Genomic DNA, 25,234 nt, shown 5'->3' with positions numbered 1-25,234 from the left:
TGAGACCGGAAAATGATGCAGGCAATGCCATAAATTATCACTGAATGTATTGTGGGGTAAGTTCATTTACAAGTGGTAGGATTAGAGGGAACAGGCAATTCAGTAGTCTATGTGCAGCTAATCTGCTAAAATGCTTTACAGAATAGCTAAAGAATGAAGTGATGGACAAGACAGCAGACAAAGAACGCAGTACAAACCAGGAACCATACCTCCCAGAGGTCTTGTGATGGATAATTGCTTGCAGTTGACACTAACACCTAGTTTGATATTTATCTCAGCTGCTGTGCCATTCTGGCTGGTACTGACAGGAATCTCTACAGTGACACTATAAGCTCACAGCACACAACTAATCATTAACCATAAGGCTTTGGCATGCTTGCTGAGAATAGTTAGGGTAGGCCGAATTCACAGCATGAACACAAACAGAAAAGAAATCAAGGAGGTACAAAGTTGGAGTTAGTACCACACACAGAGATGGGAACAAGATTTAGTGAGGATGAGGACCAGCCAGAGGCCATCCTGGCTACAGCAAAGTGAGCAAGGGGGAGACCAAAGGAGCCTGTGCACTTATCATTTACGGAAACAGTTTTCACACAGGTCTTGTCAGAGACATTAAAAAGCCAAATATTACAATATTTTAGACATAGTTTATAAAAGTAAATCTGAATGAAACTATGTTCTAAGGTGTTACTTGTAGTGGAGTTATTGGTTTGCAGTAATAAGTCATGCCTTCCCACTTAAGCAGGGAGGGGTGGTCATGCATGAGACCAATTGTTAGAAGAATTCCTTGATCAGAACTTTTAGCTTTGAGTTTTGTTGCTCTATTTCCTGAAAACTACTTAGAGATGCTCCTGTCTTGTTCAGCTACTTCTTTGATTCCTTGGATCCCACCCATTCTTTCACTTTAAGAAAATATAAGTTGTCATTACAGAGGTCTCTGTATTTTATAGCTACCCTTTTTAAAAATATTTTTAATTGATTTTAGAGAGAAAGGGAGAGGGGAAAGGAAGAGAGATAGAAACATCAATGATGATGAAGGGGGAGGGGAGAAGAGAGAGATAGAGAGAACCATTGGTTGGCTACCTCTTGCATACCCTACACTGGGGATTGAGCCCACAATCTGGGCATGTGTCCTGCCCAGGAATTGACCAGTGACCTCATAGGTCAATGCTCAACCACTGAGCCACGCTGGCTGGGCACAGCTGTCATTTCTAACAAGCATGTTTCCTAAATAAAACCATTTTTTAAAAAAGGAATCATTTCTACGGTATTTGACATCAAACAAACAAACAAAAAAACCCCACTACCACCCTAGCTGGTTTGGCTCATTGGATAGAGCGTCGGCCTATGGACCAAAAGGTCCTGAGTTCAATTCCGGTTAAGGGCACATGCCCGGGTGGTGGGCTTGATCCCCAATGGGGGGCATGCAGGAGACGGCCAACCAGTGATGCCCTCTCATCATTGGTGTTTCTGTCTCCCTTTTCCTTCTTCTCTGAAATCAATAAAAATATATTCTTTTTAAAAAATCACTACCACTTGCCTTTGGAGAGTCAGGCAGGCTAACAGTAATGTGCAATTATGTATCTGTTCAATCCTGTGAAGACTCTAAAAATTAAAAAATCTATAAACACTTACACTAGAAACTCTCTGAATAAGATTACACACTTCTAAGCTAGGTCAAAAGGAAGCAGCTCACGTTGTTGAGAAAAATCAAAAGTTTGGAAAAAAAATCACTCGTTGCCAAGGCAATGAGAAAAAAAATGAGACAGAAAATAGAGTTTCCATCACAAGCACTATCACATTCAGAAGCTGAGTGTCTTCTGGGCCTGCTTCAGAAATTGTATTTAACCTCTTCTCAGTCATTTCTAGAGATAGGGCAAGACTCGAGAATCCACAGCACAGGGGCCTTTGTCAACGCTGGGCCATGAGGCAACTCACTAGTAAAAAGCCTGCAGGAGAGTGAAAGTAAACCCTTTGCAGGCTAAGGCATCAGAACCATTTTTCTTTATTCTGCAACTTTTCCTGTGTGACATTTTTACAGAGAACTTCCATTTATAAGCTAGACAGGAAATGGTTACTGAGAGATTAGAAGGTCAAATAATTTGCTGGAGGGTTTCCAAACCCTTCTCCTTGAATTTCTATCATTTCATAGTGACTCAGAGCTGACTTTAAACACCATCTGTGCTCCTCCACTAGCACCCTGCTAAAAGCCATACCATTTGCCAAAGTCGTCCATGACCCCTCCACCCCTCCCCGGCTTTCTCCACCTGGAGATTCTACTGCTCCTTGGGGACCCAGTGTCACACCCCTTTTCTGTGAGGCCTCCTCAGTCTTCCAGGTAGAGCTGGCTGTCCCCTGCCCCAGGTTCTGCACTCAATACACGGTATTCAGCAGCATTTCCATCCTAATGACTAGCGAAAGGTTGTGTGTGGTTGTTTTCTTATCCAACTGTGACTTCCTAGAAGCAGTGGCCCTGTCCTGTCTATGGTGGGACACCAGAGGGGTACAGTGCTGACGTAATTGGTTTTAGTGAATGAGACAGAATGAATTAATGCACTGCTCTAGCTTTTAATGCTGAAGGACAATCCCAAGACATCACCAGCACAATCAGGGGGAAGAATCTGGAAAGCTGGCTGTGGGTTGAGGGAGGCAAGTGCGTCTGGTCCCAGCTCAGGCCCTGTGAGGCTGTGATATTACTAACTCTGTTAGTTCAGTTTCCAAACTCTGTGATGCAGAAGGTAGCAGGTGTTCCATGTAAAGGGGGATTTGATTTCACAATAAGGTCAAGGTGGTGGGGTTAAAAACATTAACTAGGTTTTTTTCCCATAGGCCTTTGCACGGTAGAATCTCACCCACTGAACTGGAGGTGGATGGAATGAATGATGCAGTGAAGTTCTGCTGAGTGCTTGAGCAATGCGAGCTGCTGTTTCCTTATTGTTACTCTTCTCTCCCATCTACACTCTGCAAGTTTTTCTCATAGATTTTCATGGATCTCACAGACTGCAGATTACTTAAAACTTAAAAAAAAAAAAATGCTACTTTACTAAAGGAATTGGTCAAATTAGAATGCAACCCAGTTGAATGAGGCAGTAATATTCATTTTCCTGCCAAAACTGGTTTGGCTCAGTGGTAGAGCGTCGGTCTGCGGACTGAAAGGTCCCAGGTTTGATTCCGGTCAAGGGCATGTATATTGGTTTCGGGCACATCCCCCGTAGGGGGTGTGCAAGAGGCGGCTGATCGATGACTCTCTCTCATCGATGTTTCTAGCTCTCTCTCCCTTTCCCTTCCTCTCTGTAAAAAAATCAATAAAATATATTTTAAAAAAATATTCATTTTCCTGTATTATTACAGAAACAATCTCTTTCCCAGTTCTTCCTCTGCATAGAGTTGAACACTGTTAATTTCTCTAAAACTTTTGTGTGTTTCCTACTTTGGAGAGTTATATTTGAAGGAAAGGACTCACCCAGAGGCAGAGCTCTGGCCCCGCCTCCAGGAGAAGGCTCAGACGTGAATGGTGGCTTTCTCAAAAACTGAGCACTGCCTTCCTGATAATGATAACATCAATATCACATCAATAAACTCACCCATAAACATATACCTGTATTCTAAGGCCACAACATTAAAGGGAATTAAATGTAAACACATATGAAGTGTTGTCTCCTCAATGCCAAACACAGCAAGTGCCTCCTGAATGGGATTCCAGGAGAGAGGAGTATAGGGCCACTTTAGGTAACTGAACATAGGCCAACAGTTAGACAAAATGGAAATGTTGAAGATACGAGTCCAAACTATATATCTCTTCCTCTTTTCTGGACAACTATTCTCTCTCTCTCTCTCTCTCTCTCTCTCTCTCTCTCTCTCTCTCTCTCACACACACACACACACACACACACACACACATATAGAGTAGGGTACTCACTTTATTTTTATTTTTTTTATTTTTTAAAATTTCTTTATTGATTATGGTGTCACATAATTGTCCTCATCCCCCCCATTCCCTCATATGCCCACCCCCTGTTGTCCATGATAGGGTACTCACTTTAGACAGACTCTGTTCAAGACAAACAATCATTTATTAGCAACATGATTAAGCAGAGCCTAGAGATAATGCAAAGGTCACATGGCCCCCAACCAGAGCAGAGTCAAACACACAAAACAATACGCCCATTAAGGTATTTTAAAGGTCAAGAGAAATAGTATGTTTGCAGTGGAGACTTGTCTTCTTACCAATGAATAATCTCATTTAAATGAATGTCACGTAAATTCTTAAGAAGTCTAAAGAGAAACTAGGGACCAAGCTCAAAGTAATCTGGGGGAAAAACCTGAAACAGGTCAAGGAGAAACAGGAGTCTATTTTAAGACTATTTTAGGAGGAAAGCAAGAGTACAAATACTTTATGGTATGTGCACCGAGGAGCATGACAGACCTGGAGCAACAGGTCATCACAAGGAAGAGAGCCACGGCAGCCACAGTCACAATTGTAGGTAGTTACTGTGCAGTTCCAGAAGCATCAAGAACAGCACAGCCTTGTGCAACCACCCAGAAATCTCAGCCCAGAGAGGCAAATCTTCTGTTAAAATTCTCAGGCAGAGAACTAGGATTAATGGGATTTTAAGGTCTAAAACATGTAACATCTAAGAATCTGAAAGATCGCACCTGCTTTCAGGATGTGATTGAGGACAATAATAGTAGTCAACACAATGGTCTATCCTAGAGGAACTTTTGGATCATGTCATGTTATATTATTCTTTAGCAAGGCATGAAAGTCCAGCTCTTAATCTGTTACACCTTCACATATGGAGAGTAAAGAAAACTGAGGCAATAACACATACACTTTCTATCCTACCAAAAAATCCTTTAAAAATTTGGAGAAGTTTTCTCCCCTAGACTCCCATCATTCTTAAAAAAAAAATACAAAAAACAGGGGAGTGGGAGAGGAGGACAGGAGCATGCAAACACTGGCATTCTGGGAAAAGCAAGGGAAAATACAGCAAAATAATAAAAGTGTTGCTCTCTGAGTGGAAGGATTATGGGTATTTATCTTCTACTTCTTTGTGCCTTTTCATATTTCCCAATCTTCTACAACAAACAAGAGAATTTTCAGAGAAAAGTGGAGAGAGATCAAAGGAATTAGGAAAATAAAATACAGACAGCTCAAAGGAACCAACACAACTATTGCCACTTAAAAGCAAATGCATGTTCTGCCTCAGGGAGAGCCTCTGTCTTTCCCATTTCTTCAAGAGCAACAGTCATTTGTCAAATGTATATTAAATGTCCACCAAATGCTTGACCCTGGATGGATAAATGAAAGGTGGGGCAGGGCCTTTGGCCTTGATCAACTTGCAGCCAAGAAAGAATCCAAAGAAATAAAAACCCTAGAGCACTATCAACTGCTAAAACATGTGCTGTTTCTGTTTTTGTTTTCAAATGGCTATAATCAGAGCTTGTGGAGAACAGAGGTCAGAGTGCCATGAAGATTTCACTGAGCCGGAAAAAGAGCTGGCCCCTCAGGGAGATGGGGGTTGGATGAGCTCCCATGGTCCTTCACAAAAGGATCACAGCTGAGTTGAAGTGTCTCAGTAGTTTCTGTTGGTAGATAACATGGGCTGCTCAAAGACAGTGCAGTACTGCCCTAGACCGTTTGGATCAGTAGATAGAGCACATGTGTCAAACACAAGGCCCGCGGGCCAAATCCGTCCCGCCGGGCCTTGCAATGTGGCCCGCACCGCGCTGTCATCACTGCACTCCGCTGCGTTTCCATCACAATGACAGTTTATGACTGTTCAGTAAACCATTCGGCCCGCGATTTAGGCTGGATTTTAGATTTTGGCCCCTTCTCTGATTGAGTTCGACACCCCTAAGATAGAGCATCAGCCTGAGGACTGAAGGAGTTCCAGGTGTGATTCTGGTCAAGGGCATGTACCTCAGTTGCAGGCTCAATCTCTGGGCCTGGGTGCATGCGGGAGGCAACCAATCAATGTGTCTCTCTCACATTGATACTTCTCTCTCGTCTGTCTCTCCCCCTCCCTTCCACTCTCTCTAAAAATCAATGGGAAAAATATCCTCGAGTGAAGATTAACAAAACAAAAGACAGCGCAGTACTTGTGTGCCTTTTAACCTTCAGTCAAAGTGTCAATGTAAACTTCTGTTTTTTCCAATGAGTCTGCTTGAAAAATTATAGCAAGGACCTGCTTTTAAACTGATATATTTTAAACTCTTTGGAAAATTATAATATCCATATATGAAAGTGCCTAAATCATAGCTCTATTAACTTTCCTAAACTAAACATACTCGAGTATAACCAGCACCCAGATCAAGGAACAGAAGAGCACCGGAGACCCCAGCAGCCCTTCCAGGGCCCCTCGAAGTTACCCCCACTACCCGCCAAGGGTATTTTGACTTCTAACCTCTAGATTGCTTTGTCGTTTTTATGCTGAAAACAAGTGGAATTACCCTAGGTATTCTTTGGAATCTGGCTTCTTTCACTCAACCTTCTGAGAATCATCGTTTTGTTGTGTAGGGTTGCAGTTTGTTCATTTGCAGTGATATACAGAATTCCATTGTATGAACACATAACCACTTACTTGTCCATACTACTGGTGATGAGCATTTGGGTAGTTTCTAGTTATAGCTGCTATAACAGGTGCTGCTATGACTATCTCAGTGCATGTCTTTCCATGAGAATATGGATGCATTTCTCTCAGGGCCATACCTAGGAATGGAGCTGCTGAGTTGCAGGGTATACAACTGTTCAGCTTTTAGAGACACTGTAAGTATGAATAGGTGTAATAGCTCATCTGAGGATTAAGGACCCATTTCTGTTTTTGCCTGCTCCTAGCTCTTCTGATGGTGTAGATAGAAGATGAGATTATAGCCAAGACTGGTTTGGCTCAATGGATAGAGCGTCGGCTTGGGGACTGAAGGGTCCCAGGTTCGATTCTGGTCAAGGGCATGTACCTTGGTTGCGGGCATATCCAGTAGGGGGTGTGCAAGAGGCAGCTGATCGATGACTCTCTCTCATCGATGTTTCTAACTCTCTCTCTCCCTTTCTCTCTGTACAAAATCAATAAAAATATATTTTAAAAAAAGAAGATGAGATTATACCACAGCGGGTCCAAATTTCATCTTCTATCACCAAAGATTGAGAGCCCCCAAACCATTCCATTCTCATCTACCTTAAAAATATTTTCTTCATAGATATTGTCTATGCTTGTGTGTGTTTTTTTTTTCTTCCTAAAGAAGAGGCTGTAAACCAGAAGGGTAGAAGAAATTATGCTGTAGCTAAGGCAAATGATATTACAAGGGACAAGCTGTCTAGTAAAACACACTTTATCCTCAAAATAAATCAAATTAGCCACATAAATCCAACCACTCACTGGTAAATTAATGAAAAATATGACAGTGTTGAGCTTTTAATTGCTTCTATTGCAAAATCCCCAAACTTCAACTTCACAGATCAGGCAGAAAAGAGGCAATTAGTTTGCAACAGATGTGTCAGTAAAAACCTGTTATAACATGGGCCCAGAGGTAATATTCTCCAAGTTTTAGAGTCCATCTGTCCAATTTTGTCATTTTTTCATTAGACAATCCTACTTAGTCCTTCCAAATTAACTGCGTTTTGTTGTTTGGGTTTTTTTTGTTTGTTTGTTTTTGTTTTTTCCAGGATCTTTTTAAATCTTCATTATATAAGTTTCATAGGAGCCCTGTTATCTCAAATACCAAGTTTGATTTCCTTTTCAGAACATTTGTTTTTTTCAGAATATTAAACCTCAGAAAAATGGAAGATGAAAAGATGACTGAGCTATGGTAGGGCTTAAATAAATTAAGGCTTCCAGGCTGTGTTGCTACTTCCTGTTTCTAAAAAGTAAAATCTTTTTTGAGGATATTAAACATTTGTGACCTTTAAAAAGAACGCCCTGAAGTCATTAGTTCATAATAAAATCTGATTAGACTATCACAATAGTGAGTAATATAAAATGATGCCAATTTTCAATTACAAGTCCCAACAATACCTATTATACATTTTCAAAATTACTGAATAGATTTGAAATGGTCCAAATAACAATCAAATATATTTTGGTTGGCAGCATTTGGGAAAGAGAAATGAGAAATAGAATACTTTCAGATAAATAATTCCCCAGATATTATATTCCCTATGGTGACTCAGGGAAAAGGGAGTTTGTTCTTGGTCCAAATCCTGCTCCCATACAAGTGGAAAGGGTGGCTGCTCTGATGGTGGGCGAGCGGGGTCGTGAAGAAATGACTCCTTTGAATGACAAGCGATGAAGGAACTTCCTGGGTCCTTCCATGGCATCTAGAATCTCCACTCTGCTGGCCTCCTGAGGTTGTGGCATGCCACATAGTTTTGTGACCAATACATTTACTCATTCAACAGATATTTCTATTATGTGCCATATACTGCTCTAAGGCAGTGGCCGGCAAACTCATTAGTCAACAGAGCCAAACATCAACAGTATGATCGAAATTTCTTTTGAGAGCCGAAAACCGACTTCTGCACATGGGCCACGAAGTTTCATTTGCACTATACTATAAGCTCTGAGGTTTGGAGCCTCTCTGATGAATATCACAGATATGGCCTCTATTCTCACACAGATGAAGATTTTGGAAGAGAAGGTAAAACAAGGAATAAGTAACTACACAGATAAATTCTCACAGTCACATGTAGGGTGCCCCCACAGTGAATGTGACAGCAAGTAAATCTGGGTGAGAGGGGAGGATGTCAGGGAGTGACCTGGATATGTACAACATGTGATATAGTTAACCTGTGTTAAATGTACTGAATCCATGATCGTAACTAGCACCATCTTTAGCCAGGTAAGTGATATTTATCACATCTTTCCATTAGTCATTTCAATACAACCAATTTTTTTTCAGCACTCGTATTTATTTCAGCCACTTGAAGCTGCCACAAAAAAAAAAAAAAAAAAAAAATGCCTAGGTAACAGTGGTGGCTGAAGGTAACGTGTACAACACAGCACCTCTTCTGTCATACATACATACATACATACATACATACATACATACTGAAATACAATGGCAATCATACTTTGGTAAAAATTGCTGTTTGAATCTTAACCCTTCTAGTTTGGCTCTTGCACCTGATTAAACACGAGAGGGGAAAAAAGCTATTTACCTTAGCTTTCAGGTGGAGACTTGGAGGCTAAGGCAATTTTCCCTTGCCTGGGACCAGGAGCACAGGAGAGTAATTCCCACTGACTCAGTAACCTTCAGAGATAGAAACTGTAGATAACCTCTGAGCTCTGCTTCTATGTTCTAGGCTATTGCAAGATAAGGCTACATTCCAACGTCCAGCAGAATGTTACTAGCAATGACCCTGCTAGGCTGACCTCAGTCTTTAAAATGTAGTCTTTAGGATTTAGAACAAAGGAAAATTCCTGTGGTTTGAACCTTTAAAAGGGACTGCCTACCCCTGAAACGGTGCAGTCGTGTGGAGACCACCTGCGTGTGGTGCTCTCGCATCTGTCCTGGCCAGTTATTTCAATACATCTTTGCCTGCTTATTAATTAATCATCAGCCTCCGGTGGTCTTATTTTGAACCCAGGGTTCGACCCCACAACACATACATACATACATGCCAAGATGAGTATGGTGTGGTCCATCCTCAACAGCGGATGATCTGGCCCACAGAGGAAGCAGTGCCACAAACAGTCCTCCAGACAACAACACACAATGCAGCCTAATGAAGCACATGTAGAGTCAGCTGTCAGGGAACAAGAGGAGGCAGGGTATTTTGGGCTGGATCATATGAATAGGTAGCATTCTCTAGGCCAAGAAGGAGGGAAGGGGACTCTCGGGAAAGGGGATGGTCACAAAAAGTTGGAAAGAGGTGTAAATGTCAAGACGTGTTGGATGAGCAGCCCGCAGACTGGCTGGATGGTGGGGGAGACGGTCAGAGGGCAGAAACATGGCCGGGTGCCCTGGCCCTCTGTCTTGGAGTTGGGAACCACAGGGAGGCCTGGCAGGAGTTGCAAGGAGGGAGAAAGGTGATGGACGATTTACTTCCCTGGCTCCTTTCCTGGGAGGCTGCCATATGGTGGCTGCATCCCTCCCCAAGCTCACGGCTCTGGTCAGACAGCCCACGCAACACAGCTCTTGTGGGCGCGTCTGCTCCAGGTGTCTAGGCCCAGGTCCTGTGCTTCCCCTGTGGTTTCCTCCCAGCTGCTCAGACCTCTGTACATTCTCTATTTATTAATTACCTGGTTGGACTGTGTTATCTGTTCCCCACCGGAACCTGAACTGAATCAGTCACGCAGCAAGGAATTCAGGGTGAGCTGATGAAGGTGTTAAAGGCAAATGCAGAGAGGGAGATGCCTGTGGGAGAAGGAAGGGGCAGGGGGTGGCACTATCCACAGGCTTTAACATCAATCCTTTCAAGGCAGCCCATTTAATAGACAAGGAAACTGACACACAGAGATCTAGTGACTTTCTCAAAGTCCCAAGCTAGTGAGTGGTGAAGCTCAGATTCAAACGCAGGGAAGTCTAGTATCAGAGTCATGTTCTCAGCCTCTGTGCTAGACTGACTCTTTGGCAGGGCAGAAAAGGAGCCTTCAGAATTCAAGACCTTGCAGGTGGCAGGGCACCGGTGATGACGCCTCTCGGGGAAGCCATGTGTGTAGATTGCTGAAGTAAGGCTACTTGGAGAAAATCTTGTTACCTTACACAAACTCTGCCTTGGGGACAACGCAGAGGTCTGTGCAGGTATCAGAATGGCAGAAATCCTTTAAAAAAAAAAAAGACTATCCAAATAAATTAGTCAGGTCTGCTGTAAAACCATTATTACATTTCTACAAAACCTCGTATTATCAAGAACATATCAGAGTCATTTCAATATGGGAAAAGAAGGATTGTGGTCACAGGAGTCCATAAGACAAGACTATTTTTCCTATAGGAGCTTACATATTAAATTTTATTTTGTTAGCGTCTAAAAGAGTTTAATTATATTTTGTTATCATCTAAAAATACTAAATGGCTTGAATGGCACAGAAATATACCCTGCAGCCAAGCTCATATCCACTGACGGTAAAGAAAAACCCGTGGCGTCAGCTGGCCTCTGCGGGCGGCCGCTGCCTTCCGCCTGGCCCAGGGCTCCCTCGGACGGCGCTCACATCACAGCCCGCAGTGGCCCAGGAAACGCAAACTGTGCTTCCCACATGGTCAAAAGGCATAATAACCAGGTCTCTTGCAGCTGATAAGACCATGAAAACTACAGCGCTCTGGAAAATGAGGAGAGCTAGGGGCATCTCCCTTACTGTGACTCACTTTAAGTGGCATCTCACTCTATTAGCTCAGGCTGTCTTCCTCTGGCCGGCAGAGCCATGACAACATGTTCCTATCAACATCAGAAATAACTTCCACAGCAATCATTTTCTTTCCTTAAGGAGAGAGAACGGGAAGACTCTCCCTAGTCAGACTCACATTTTCCATTTGCTCTGTGGGTTGCCAAGCATGCCAGCCCAGCTGAGGCTGTAATGAGGAATCCAATATCGAGTTCTAGATGCGCCGGCTGGGGGCCTGCAGGCACACAGTGGGAGTCTGATAATAGCTTCTGATGGTGCTGACCCACCTCTGCCTTATTCTGCTCATATCCTCAGCCCGGGTCCCACGCACAGTGAAAGATGGGACTACGGAGACTGGCCCATTTCTGCAGTTGTTCACTCAACACTAAAAGCAGGTTGCTATGATCACAGGTACACGCTGGTTTTTCGTGCAAGAGCGGGCAGCCAGCAGATGATGCTTATCAATCAGTGATGTTCCGTAGATCTATATTAACAGGAGCCAAGAAAAGCTGACACTAGTGTGAATATCCTTTCAGGTTCAAACTGTTAATTTGTTTTAAAAAGAGTACATCCTCGCCCTGGTTGGGTGGCTCAGTTGGTTGGAGCATCATCTCCTAGACTACATCAACAAAACGTTTGTGGGTTCGATTCCCGGTCAGAGCATGTACCTAGGTTTTGGGTTCGTAGGGGGGAAGGAGGTAACCAATCAATGTTTTTCTCTCCCTTTCTCTATCTCTAAAAAAATAAAAATCAATAGGCTTATTCCTGAGTAAGTATTAAAGAAAAAGAAGAGTATACACTCTTTTTGGGTATATAACAAGAGAGATCTCATAAAGTATTTTGAAAGAAACATGGTTCAGCTAAGTCTATTGTCAATGTTGAAAACTTCAGATTTTCCTGATGACTCAACATCCCCTTAAATAAGGTTTGAGTACCTGCCAAGTGACTAGGTGCACTGGTGCCATAAGGCTGGTTCCTACTATAGTTTGTTCCTCTTCTCATCCTTTAATTGTGACTAAGTGACAATTAAATACACCAATAAAATCCCCCTCATGCCTTTTGCTTGTGTAGAAATTGTACCTGACCCAATAGAGGCACCTTCCCATGGGTATTCACTCTCTCAGCTCCCTTCCTGCTTGGTTGAGTCTGCTTCCTGGGTGCTTCTCCCATGCGCCTCCTTCATCTAGGATCTGTGAGTACAGTAAATCCTTTCATTTCACATGCCTCTTCAAATAAAATTTTTGCAGCTGTGTTGAAATCATCCTTAAAGACCCAACAAGGGGGACTTAATCCCCATTTACAACATGATAAAGCCATCCAGTGTTTTCTAAAAGGAAGCTAAGGCCTCCGATGACCATAAAGGCCAAGGTCTGTACACTGAGTGGCCAGATTATTATAATCTCTGAATGCATAATAATCTGGCCACTCAGTGTATATCCTATATAATAAAAGGCTAATATGTCCCCTTGACCAGGAGTTTGACCAGCAGACAGGCCGGCCAACTACCTCTTCCCCTGGCCAGGTTGTCTGGACCCCACCCATTCACGAATTCATGCACTGAGCCTCTAATATATATCCTATCTAGTAAAAGAGCAATATGCAAATTTACCATACTTCTACACACAAGCCACACCCACCAGCCAATCAGGAGCAAGTATGCAAATTAACCAAACCAAGATGTCTGCAGCCATGGAGCAAGCAGGAGGCTTGGGTTTCCCTGGCAATGGAGGAAGCCAAGCTTCCCACACACCCTGGCTGATCCAGGCCTCCGCTTAAGGCTACAAAGTTTCAATTATAGAAGATAAATAAGTCCCCCCCAAAATGGCGGCAGTCACGGAACTGGAGAGAGCAGAAGGCTTAAGTTGCCTCTGGCGATGGAGGAAGCCAAACTTTTCACACACCCTGGTGGGCCCAAGCCTCTGCTCAAGGTTACAAAGTTTCAATTATAGAAGATAAATAAATCCCAACAAAAATGGCTGTGGCCATGGAGCAAGCAGGAGGCTTGGCTCTGCTCAAGGCTACAAAGTTTCAATTATAGAAAACTTTTATATTTAATTTTCAATTAAATCCCAGATCCCAGGGCCTCTGCTTGGGTCACCAGGGGGCATGGCTGGCCTGCAAACCATCACAGGCCCCTCGCTCAGGCCACCCCATGCCTCAAGGGAACCCCTACCCTGATCCAAGACACCCTTCAGGGCAAACCAGCTGGCCCCCACCCATGCACCAGGCCTCTATTCTAATAAAAAAGTAATATGCAAATTGACCATCACTCCAACACACAAGATGGCTGCCCCCATGTGGTCAAAGATGGCTGCCTCCATGTGAACACAAGATGGCCACCACAAGATGGCCTGCAAGGGAGGGCAGTTGTGGGCAATCAGGCTAGCAGGGGAGGGCAGTTGGGAGAGACCAGGTCTGCAAGGGAGGGCAGTTGGGAGTGATCAAGCCTGCAGGGAGGGCAGTTAGGGATGACCAGGCTGGCAGAGGAGGGAAGTTGGGGGTGACCAGGCCTGCAGGGAAGGGCAGTTGGCGGGGGGGGGGGGGGCAGGCCTGCAGGGGAGAGCAATTGTGGGAGGGACCAGGCCTGCAAAGGAGGGCAGTTATGGGTGACCAGGCCTGCAGGAGAAGGCAGTTTGGGGCAAACAGGCTGGCAGGAGAGCAGTGAGGCATCAGTCAGGCTGGCAGGGGAGTGGTTAGGGGGTGATCAGGCTGGCAGGCAGAAGTGGTTAGAAGCAATCAGGAAGGCAGGCAGGTGAGCAGTTGGGAGCCAGCAGTCCTGGATTATGAGAGCGATGTCCAACTGCCCATGTAGGTCCGATCCTACTGGGCAGTCGGACATTCCTTGAGGGGTTCCAGATTGGAGAGGGTGCAGGCTGGGCTGAGAGACACAGAACCCCGTGCACGAATTTTGTGCAGCAGGCCTCTGAAGTAGAGCATATGGAATCAAGGGAGGATTTCTTTCTTTTTTAAGATGGTAGATATTACAGCATGTTGTGATTAAAAATGAGCCAGTCAAGTAGGAAAAATTAATTAATTCAGGAGAGAGGAGATAACTGGAGGTGTGAGGTCCGTGACCAGGAGAGAGAAGAGGGGTATTACATACAAGGGGAGAGATCAGCCTTAAACAGAGGCAGGGACATCTCATCCAAAGAAGAACTGGGAACCTATTTTGTGGGGCTGCAGGGGAGCTGCCTTCCCAGCAGGTTCTCCCTGTGCAATCTGCTGAAACGCTCCGTGTGGCTCTAAGTCAGCTCTGGATCTAGGACAACACGTCAGGCTCTCTGGCTCGGCCTGCTGGCTTTGTCATCCCCGGCCCCTTTCTTCAGAACACTGTAAATCAAAGGCCCAGGCTAAAGCTCAGACAGCAAGCCTGGAGATGAAAAGAAGATGAGCCCGAAGGAGACAGATAAAACCTTCCTCCAGCGAGACCATATGGCAGCTGGCCAACCTATCAGCTAACATCAGCCCGAACTATCATTTCCTCTTCTTCCTTTCAGGAACTCTACCTGGTCTTTCACAGCTATTCCTTTTTAAACCTTCTCATGACAAACAACTCTCACTGTGGGAGAATGGATGTATTCTATTCTGAACATGTCAGAGGCCAGTTTCTAGTGTTTTCTATCACCAGGAGGTAAATCCCAAGAGGGCAGAGACTTCATCTACCTCTCATTTCACCCCAGGAGCTAGCACAGCGCCTGGCACAATGTAGGTGCTCAGTGAACATTTGATGAGTAAATGCATTGAACTGACTTTCCTTCTCTAAAGGTCTATCAATCACTCAAAGGATACCCGTTGAGTGCCCATGTGTATAGCATGGTGCAAGGAGCTATGTAAGGGCCACGAAACTTAAGTTGGCATATGCCTGATGCACTTAGAAAGGCAATCAAGTTCTCATTGTGTATCCACTGGGATCCAGTAGTTCTTTTGGCCTCAACACAAAGGTGTAACTGTTTCAGCCAGTGTGATGTTTTAAATATTCTATGTAGTTCCTATGGTGCCTGACATGAATAAGCATTCACTGAGCACTTGCCACATGTGATGAAGGCAAAGCAGTTATAAAGGTGAGCATTACAGTAAGCAAAGTTCGGGACTGGAAATAACAGATAAGGATAAGAAAGATTATAAGTGATTTTGTTTCCCTTCTAATGTTCTGTATTTTCAAATTCTCCTACAATTAGCATGTATTGGTTTTAAAGCCAGAAGAAAATAAATGGTGCCCCTGAAGAGGTGGAATAAGGTGGGGAAAATATTAGGCAAGTCAACAAAAATGAGTCAGGAAGAGGCAACCTCTGTGGGAAGAGAACCCACAATGGAAGAGCACAAACTATGGAGTCTACAGATCTGGCCAAATCTCAGCACTGCAGCACGTTAGCTCTTTCTCAGGGCCGTTAACGTTGCTTCTCTGCGCCTCCATTTCCTGATCTGTACATAAAGGTCAGAGTTTCTTCTTTAGGTAGGGAATGCAGATTAAATGAGACAATACAGTGAAGGCTCTCAGCACACTGGTAAGGGAGAGTAAAAGTGACTATTATTTTAGTATTTTATTAGGTGACAGACAGTAGCATCTGATGCACTCTTGGGGTTATTATAGCTGTCACAAACTTCTCTCCTAATATGCAGTTGCAGAGCCCCTACCCCATTCTTTTATCACCTTTTTTTTTTTTAATTTTTTTTTTTTTAACTGTTGTCTCTTTTGCTCCACTGCTTTTGTCTCTGCCAGAGTTACTAGTAACACCCACTGGTGTGCTCAGCTCTGCAGGTGGGATCTAGGTAACTGAGGCAAGGACCATGTCACGTGATCCATGGTTCCTGCCATCCTGACAAACCCGTTTTTGATTTCAAGCATCTTATTCACTCTTGACAACTCTGTGTCATCTAATCTCTAAAGTGAGGACGGGATCCCTGCCTTTACTTACTGCAGAAAAATACCAAGAGAGAAAAATAGCCTCTGGCAATGACAAAGTAACTGGTGCCCAACTTGCCCTCCTGCTGCGAACATAAGAAAACCAGACAAGCCGGAACTGGTTTGGCTCAGTGGATAGAGCGTCGGTCTGCAGGCCCAAAAGTCCTGGGTTCGATTCCGGTCAAGGGCATGTACCTTGGTTGTGGGCACATCCCCAGTAGGCAGCTGATTGATGATTCTTTCTCATTGATGTTTTTAACTATCTTTCTCTCTTCCTCTCTGCGAAAAATCAATAAAATATATTAAAAAAAAAAGAAAGAAAGAAAGAAAAAAAGCAAACCAGACAAAATGTATGGAACTGTAGTATAGGACTATGCAGGTAGTATAGGACTTTGCTCCCTGAGAGGAGGGGAGCAGTAAGATGCCTGATTGTCCCAATTTTCTGCGGAGGGGTACTTTTGGTCCCCAGTGCACGGAGAGGAAGCCAAGCAGAGGACAGCGTTCTCCTCACTGGGGAGACAGAGACTGGAGCCTGAGGGGCCTGGAATGTGTGAGGCCGAGGGCTGGAGGGGGAGCGCACAGAGAAAGAGTTCCAGGGACTGGCAGAGGGAAAGGGGGCGGTCCTATGCAAAGGAAGGTGTTTAATGGCATGCCTGGCCTGGCCTCCTTGGTGCCAGTAGCACATCCTTAGCTGCGACAACCAAACATGTCTCCAAACATTGCCAGATGTGCCCTGGGGGCAAATTCATCCCTGGTCGAGAACCACTGTTGTAGAGCAAATACTGGTTATCTACACAAATGAGGAAGGATGGAGGCAGTGGTTATAAGACATACGATATCAGTAGTTAGAAGAAAACTTGTCCTGGGCTGGAGCAGGACCAGCCAAGGCCAGATGCACTGGGCCATTCTTTGGCAGGGTGGCAGTTCCCTCGGGAATAAGCTGGGCTGTGACATTGGAGCCCATCTCCTATGAGGCAGGCAGCCTTTTTTTTTTTTTTTTTTTTTTTTTTTAATGTTTTTACTGATTTGAGGAAGAGAGAGGGAGGGAGAAAGAGAAACAGAGAGAAAAACATTGATTAGCTGCCTTGCGTCCCCTACTGGTATCGAGCCCTGACCAGAATCAAACCTTTGACCTCTGGGTGCACGGGACAATGCTCAACCAACTGAGCCACACTGGCCAGGGTGAGACCGATGACAGCTTTTTCCTACATGGAAGCCGCTAATCAGACACATGATCATGGGAATGTGCCCATAAAGGGAATATAGAGATTTAGCTGTGTACTCAGAGCAAATGAATCTGATTGTATGGGTTTATTTAAAAAGAGACTTATCTATTAATGCTATCAAGATTTATTCTAAACAGTAATTATTCATCGTCTAATATTGTGCAAACATGTACTTTCAGATGCTTTCTACTGTTTAGTCAGACATTTAGTTCTTTAGTGATTTTTTAAAAGCCATCATTTAATCACTTATGGACACAGTTTTAGAAAGAAAAATACACCCCCAGCATTTCTCACCTCCTCTTAGGAGAAATTATTCTTTTTACTTCCACCTCTGGAAGTACACTCCAATGATGTACGTGCCACAGCTCTGTATCTGCGACTATGGCACTCATTAAAAAGGCCACCCCCATAAATTCCTTTATGGCATATAAATTTGCTGTTCTAAAACAAATATTTTACCATTAATTAATTCTTAGCAAGCAATAAGATTAACTTAATTCAAACTAATTTCTATAACACTTCCACCATCTGTAAATATTTCTTGCACATTTTATTTATTTATTTGTTTGTTTGTTTGTTTATGAATACATTTTATTGATTTTTTACAGAGGAAGGGAAAGAAAGGGATAGAGTTAGAAACATCGATGTGAGAGAAACATTGATGTGAGAGAAACATCGATCAGCTGCCTCCTGCACACCCCCACTGGGGATGTGCCCGCAACCAAAGCACATGTCCCTGACCAGGATCAAACCAGGGACCTCTCAGTCCACAGGCCAATGCTCTATCCACTGAGCCAAACCGGTTTCGGCTTCTTGCACATTTTAAAGAAAATCTTTTGTTACTGAATCATTAGGCTTCATCATAAATATTAACTAATACGTAGTCCTCACCTGAGGATATGTTCTTATTGATTTTTCAAGAGAGAGAAAGGAGGGAGAGAGAGAAAGAGAAACATCAATTGGTTGTTTCCCATATGCACCTATGTGTGTTCTGATTAGGAATCGGACCTTACCACCTCCAGTGCAAGAGACGACACTCCAACCACTGAGCAACCCAGCCAGGGAAATATTAACTAATATTTAAAATACAGCAATATAATTCTCAAGATATAATTCAACTACTGAGAATATTCACTCACCAAATGCATTGGGTAAGATATGTACAAAGAGAACCACAAGATTGAGAAAGAAAAAGTGGCAACAACCTAAACAGACATCATGCTAAATAAATTATGGATCAGTGATAAAATGGAACACTACGCAGCCACTAAAAATATGAGAGACCTACATGTACTAGCTTGGCAAGATGCCTTGATATAACATTAAGTGAAAAGAGCAAGATTAGCTGAAACCGGTTTGGCTCAGTGGTAGAGTGTTGGTCTGCAGACTGAAAGGTCCCAAGTTCGATTCCGGTCAAGGGCATGTACATTGGTTTCGGGCACATCCCCGGTAGGGGGTGTGCAAGAGGCAGCTGGTCGATGTTTCTCTCATCGACGTTTCTGGCTCTCTATCTCCCTCCCTTCTTCTCTGTAAAAAATCAATAAAATATATTTTAAAAAATGAAAAAAAAAGAAAAGAACAAGATTAAAAAAAAATTGGTATATATTGTAAAATTCCATTTGTATTTCTAAAAATAGATATATATATATATGCTATTTGTGTGTGTGTGATATGTGTGTGAATATATACCTGTATGTATGTATATAATTGTGTAGGAAAAATACCTGGAAAGATATACAGAAGTTATTTTTACTGATTACCTCTAGGAAGAAGCACTATGGAGACAAGGCCTTTGTTTTTCACTTCATACCCTTCTAGTTATTTTTTTTTTTTAAAGAAAAGAGTGACTAATACCTTTATCACAAGCACCATAACTATCATACATAGACCAAAGTGGGGACCTCCCCCCAAAACTAATTGTGGTAAATGTACAAAAAGAACAAAGATATACTTTGGGTTGTTCTCTATAGCTTGTTGCCTGAACTCACCACTAAATTCTAGAGAGCATGAATCCCAAGGCTTAGTAAAGAAAGGCTATGTCCTCAAAAAGGAAATCTAAGGAGTACCTCTTTTTCAGCAAAGTTAAAATAACTCTAGGGTTTGCAACTTGCCAAATCAGAACATTCCCCAGAAATAAGACTCTGCAACTTTGAAACTGCTTTGCATAACTAGAATGAGCACTATTTTCAGAAGCTGGGAGTTCAGATTGTATTTCTGGATTTATTTTTTTTATCCGAAGTGAAACCACTGTGCCGATTCTGAATCACAATTCAAGCACAGTCAGATGTAGGCAAGAGCTGCCCTTGGCCCAGCACAGGCCAGGGACACAAAGCAAAGGCCGACTGAGAAGAGGCACAGCTCTGCAGGGCTCCCCCGGAATGCTGAGGGCACTGTCCTGACCCTCGGCTGCTAGCCAACTGATGTCTAAGCCAGTGTGTTCATGAACAAAATGAGAATTTAAGGCAGAAAATTACAGGCAATGGTTACCAGGCCCCTCACTCTCAGGTGCTAAAAGTGAGTCTTCTCAGTGGAAAGATAAATATCATTCTAATAGAGAAGCTGGTGACAGAGGGCTGGCAACTATCACTGCCTGTACTCTGCACCTCCCCACATGCCAGGATCCTCAGGTCACATCCCCCAGGCGCACAGAAACAAAAACACGGGTTGTAAACAAGCAATGCTGGGATCTTAACTGATCAGCATACCATGGGCAGGCGAGACGGCCAGGAAGGCCAACTTTCCCTCCCTTCGGCAGCGATATGGTGACGTGGACTTTGTCAAGAGCCAGAAGCAGATGCCAGGAACCTCTCCAGCTCCTGGGACAGCACCATGGCTTCCTTCAGGCCTCAAGTTAATCCCTCCAGAACTTGGGAAGTAGTTTATCAAAACCGCATGCCTGACTGCGAAGTGAGGAAATGGACACAGGGCACTTACTACAGATAATCCTCTTCCTCACAGTGAGTGAAATGATCTGTGCTTTGTAACATTCTCAAGGTATCTGATATATGACAGGAGAAGAGAGATAAGCAAATGTCCTAATTTTCAACAGGGAGGAGGAAAGATACAATTCATAAACCCATATATTATGGATCATGGAGCCTGGTGGTTAAACAGTGTAGGGGTGGAGATGGTCATTCGTGACACCTATTGTCTACTCTAAAACAGATGAAAAAAATGAGGCTCAGAGAAGTTCTTTAACACATCCAAGGACACTAAGTAGAAAGTGATAAAACCCCTCAATCCCCAAAGGCTGCTTTTTGCCTGGCCCAGCCCTCCGCCCTGTCACGTTGGGCCCACTGCTGCCTGGTCACAAATTTAGTACAGTTCAAGCATTGACATTCCTAGTTTGCTGTCTGCTCCATAATAGCTACCTTTTACCTTCTCTAAGAAATTGAAAAATGTACCACTTGTATAAAGGTCTAATTTCTTAATTTTTTTTTCTTCACGTCAGAAGGGTCATGTGCCAAAGGCGTAACAAGGTTAATGGGCGGCACATCTCACACAGCGGCGTGAACACCCAATCATCACGCTTATGAACTACAAAAGGATCTAATTTCTTAATTTAGAGAAACCAAAGGGGAGATTGGGGAACTGAGTAAGAAAGGAGATTAAGAAATAGAAACACAATCATATTACTGCAGCTTCACGAGTGCTAGACCAAGAGTTGGGCATTAAGGTGCAGCTTTCGTAGGCCCAGGCAATACGATCTTCTGGGAGGGAAAAGGGCATGTGGGGTTAGGATTTTTGTTTTCCCCGCAGCTGATCGAGGTGGAAGGTTGCCAGGCTTCCCGCTGCCTGGACGCCACGGAGATTTCCTGGGCAGGGCAAAGGCTTTATTTCACCCCCAGCAGCATGCAACCCACTTCTCAGTAAACAAACTGCCGAGGAGTCTGAATGCATAGAACTTCTCAGGTTGTTTTTTCTACCCCTGTCTTCACACACATCAAGTTTTCTGAGTCAACAGGAAACATCCTGCTTCAGAATGCCAGCTCCTGTCCAATGCACCAGCACGTCTTTCTGTGCCAGCCACAAAATGTCAAGTGGCACTGGGATATACTGTTAGGTGACAGAAACGGCTGCTGGACGCCTTCAGCAAGTGCCGCTTCTGCAATGGAATTCCCAGGGTACCCGTTGGCCGTAATTAAAGTGTTTTTGCACAGTCACAGATCACTCTAAGATAGTGAAAGCGGAAAGGATCTGGCAGACGGTGAACCAACAAAACTGGCCTGCAGGTTAAAGTCACGTAAAAAACATACAGGAGGTGGAGTGGTAGCTAGACTCTTGGTTTCTTGCTCTATACTGTTTGGCATTGGTTTAAAGATCCAGCTATAGGAGCAGGCCGCTTCCCCTTTTGATAAGGAGGCAGGAGACAGGTGCCCAACTCCTAAAGAGCAAGCCCACTACCACCTCCCCTTGGCGTTCTTGTTTTGTTCCTTCCAATGTTGAATTCAGGTCTGGTATTCAGGGGGAGGGAGTCCCTGAAACCTCACACTGTATTTAGCCCTTCCCCTTTTTTCTGGGGATAGTTTTCATTCTCTCTATCAGATCCTCAAAGGGATCTGCAATCAAACAAGGTGAACAAATGCCTCTGAGCCTTCAGGAATGTCCTATGGAAACAGCCACACAAAAAGATGAAATACTGCCTTTTGCAATAACGTAAGCTTTCATTATCTTGATGGTATCATGCAAAGTGAAATAAGGCAGACAGAAAGGACAAAAATCATATGATTTCACTCATATATGGAATATAAATTTAAAAAGTAACAAAACAAACTGACAAAACAAAACAACCTCGCCCTTGCCAGTTTGGCTCAGTGGATAGAGCGTCGGCTTGTGGACTGAAGGGTCTCAGGTTCGATCCCAGTCAAGGCACGGTCTAACGTGCAGAAGGCAGCCAATCAATGCTTCCCTCTCATCATGGATGCTTCTATCTCTTTCTTCCTCTCCCTTCTTCTCTGAAATCAATAAAAACATATTAAAAACAAAACAAAACACAAACTCACAAATACAGGACATCAGAATGGTGGTTTCCAGAAGGAAAAGGGATGAGGGGGAGCAAATGGGGTTCAAATATAAGATGACAAAGGAAACTGGACTTTGGGCGGTGAGAACAAATGGGCATATACAGATAACAAATTATAATGATGTACACCTGAAATTTACATAGTTATTAACCAATATTATTATCTCAGTTAAAAAAAGGGACCGTCACCAATACTTCCCACCCCCTAAACAATGGCCTCTTGAAATACAGTCCCTCTTGAGTTTTGAGCGTTGTGGGCTAATCAGGTGCGTGCCAAGGAGGGTGAGATAAACCCAGGACATCATACTGGAAGGCCAGGGCTAGCAGACAAGCCAGATAGGAGCCAGAGCAAAATGTAACCCCTACTGCTGTGTCCTGGCCCTGGCCCTGTAGTGCGTGACAGAGAATCCCATGGTGTAAGCATTAGGAGAAACCTGGGAAGCAGTGGGCATTACAAGGCTGTGGCCGGGAGGCCCCACTGGCTTAAGGCTCAGTATTGACTACGGTGGCCACTGTCAAAGCTCTGGAGTTAGACTGTCTAGTTCCACATAAATAACCTCTCTGGGCCTGTTTTCTCTGCTGTAAAATGGGGATAAAACAGAATGTCTCCCTTTGTTTATTCAAGGATTATCTGGAGAAAGGCCAAGTAAACATTCAGTAAATATCAGCTAATTTATAAATGACTCCCTTCTCCCTCTGTAACCACTTTGGTGTGTGACATTTGCAGTGAGCACTTGCTGAGGCTGAGAGATGTATTATGACCTCTATGCTATAATATTCTTGCATTTAAGAACTTGTGGCCACATGTGCTAAAAGTATATTTTGAGCTTTGGTATTTAGCTATTTCAGAACTTCTCTCTTTAAAGGATCCAAACAAGTTTATCTCCTCCATAATTTTTTTTATTTTTATATCTCACTATCTGGAGATATCACACAAAGTCTACAATAATTTGAACATTTCTAAACTCAACAGACAAAATGACAGAGGGGACTTCCCAACATCTGCTTCTGATAACACTTATTGACTAAAAATGTCTTTTGTATGTATGATGCTTTGAACTTCTTTCACAGCGACTCTTTATTTTACTTATTAGAAGTCCAATGCATGAAATTTGTGCATGGGTTGGGTACTTAGGCCTGGCCGGCGATCAGAACTAATCTGTGGGGTGACCTCTGGGGTGACTGGGGGAAAGGCTCATTTGCCAGCCGCCGCTCCTCTACCCCTCCCCCCAACTGCCCACTTGCCAGCAGCCACGCCCCTCACCACCACAGGTTGCCTCCCTCTGAGGGCAACTGGCAGGGTAGTCGGGGAAGGGGGGAACCCACTAGCACCTGCCTTGGCTGGTCTGGGGCCTGCGGGCTGGGGCAGCTCCTGCATTGTGTCTGTCCCTTGATGGTCAATACGTGTCATAGCTGGTCATTCTGCCATTTGGTCAATTTGCAAATTAGGCTTTTATTATATAGGCTGTATTTCTTTATTTACTTATAGTTCTACCTTTCCCCATCAAGTACTGAGGGTGACTTTAAGGGCACATAAAAGTTGATGAGACAGCATAAAATAAAGAAAATCAAGGAAGAAAAACAAGGAAGAAAAAAAACCCCAAATCCCTGGGAATTAGGAAGAAAAAGGTATTATTCCTGTTTCACCGAGAATGAAACCAGTTCACAGAGCTAGTAAATGACTATTTGAAGCTATGTGGGTTAAAAGCCAGAAATAACCTGAGAATAAGCCAGTCCTAAAAATGACATCCTGGGACTCTGGAGTATTGGGAAATTACAAAACTAACTAATGTCAAAGAGACCACTGTCCTGGTCGGCAAAGCTGGGCAGAGACATGGAGACTCCTGGGAGAAGGAGCAGAGCTGGATGTGGCTGGAGATGGCAGGGGTGGCGGTGCTGATGGCGGCAGTGCAACTCGTACCATGGACCAGGTGCTCACAAAGTGCCCACCCCATCCTAAGAGTGTTCCAAGCATCACTTCATTTAATGCTCACCACAGGCCTTATTGTTGTAGGTACCAGCATGATTCAAATTTTGCAAATGAGGAAAACAAGGCCCAGAAAGATGAAGCAACTTGTCCAAAGTCATAAAAGAAGTACATGACAGATTTTAACTCAGGCGGGTCTGACCCCAGAGCTCGCTCCTCATTTCTAGAACCTGCAGAGTCCCGGGGCAGACAGGAAAGCTGGGTCTGGAGGCGTAGACCTTTACAAAGCTAAGAAGGTGAGAGGGGCAGGATGGTAGGCATGGGTCAAGGGAGTTGCAAAGGAAAATGAGGTCTCTGCTAAAAAACACAAAGCCATGAACTAATACCCAAGCCTTTTATTTGGATTTTGCCAGCTTGCTGGGCAGGAAAACTTCCTTAAAATGACTTCACAAGGCGCCAGGACACTGATCTGTTTCCAAAACCAATCTTAACTCTGAAATAGGATAATAGGATGATGATGATGATGATGATGAAGAAGAAGATGATAACAATGATGATGATGATGATTTTAAAAAAGTGTTTGCTTTTTCCCACAGGAATATTAGAGCTGTCGTTCAAGTTAGTGAGTATTTACTGAGCACATATGTAATAGGTAGTAGGCACAATGATTTCTAACACAAGACTTTATAGGGAATAATTTATATAATTTTCACAGCACATTAACAAATTTTGAAACATCAAAAATGTCTAAATTTTAAAATAGAGCACTTCTAATTCTTCCATATCTGGGATATACCTGAGTATCAATTTACCAGGCTATTCCTATTACAGTACTCT

General features: G+C 43.6%; 1 protein-coding gene and 1 non-coding gene across 2 annotated transcripts in view; both read right to left on the bottom strand.

Annotated features, from left to right (window-relative positions):
• The window catches only part of SHLD1 (shieldin complex subunit 1), a 71,447-nt gene that overhangs the window by 21,814 nt on the left and 24,399 nt on the right, over window positions 1-25,234 (bottom strand). The window lies entirely within an intron of this gene.
• Window positions 20,893-20,996, bottom strand: LOC118708586. Its single transcript, XR_004984651.1, has one exon. It is a non-coding gene; the product is annotated as a small nucleolar RNA U13 (small nucleolar RNA).

This window comes from Pipistrellus kuhlii, unplaced genomic scaffold, assembly GCF_014108245.1.
Source record: "Pipistrellus kuhlii isolate mPipKuh1 unplaced genomic scaffold, mPipKuh1.p scaffold_m20_p_6, whole genome shotgun sequence".
NCBI lineage: Eukaryota > Metazoa > Chordata > Mammalia > Chiroptera > Vespertilionidae > Pipistrellus > Pipistrellus kuhlii.
The sequence above is the reverse complement of the archived record's forward strand: the minus strand, read 5'-3'. Positions and strand labels throughout refer to the sequence as shown.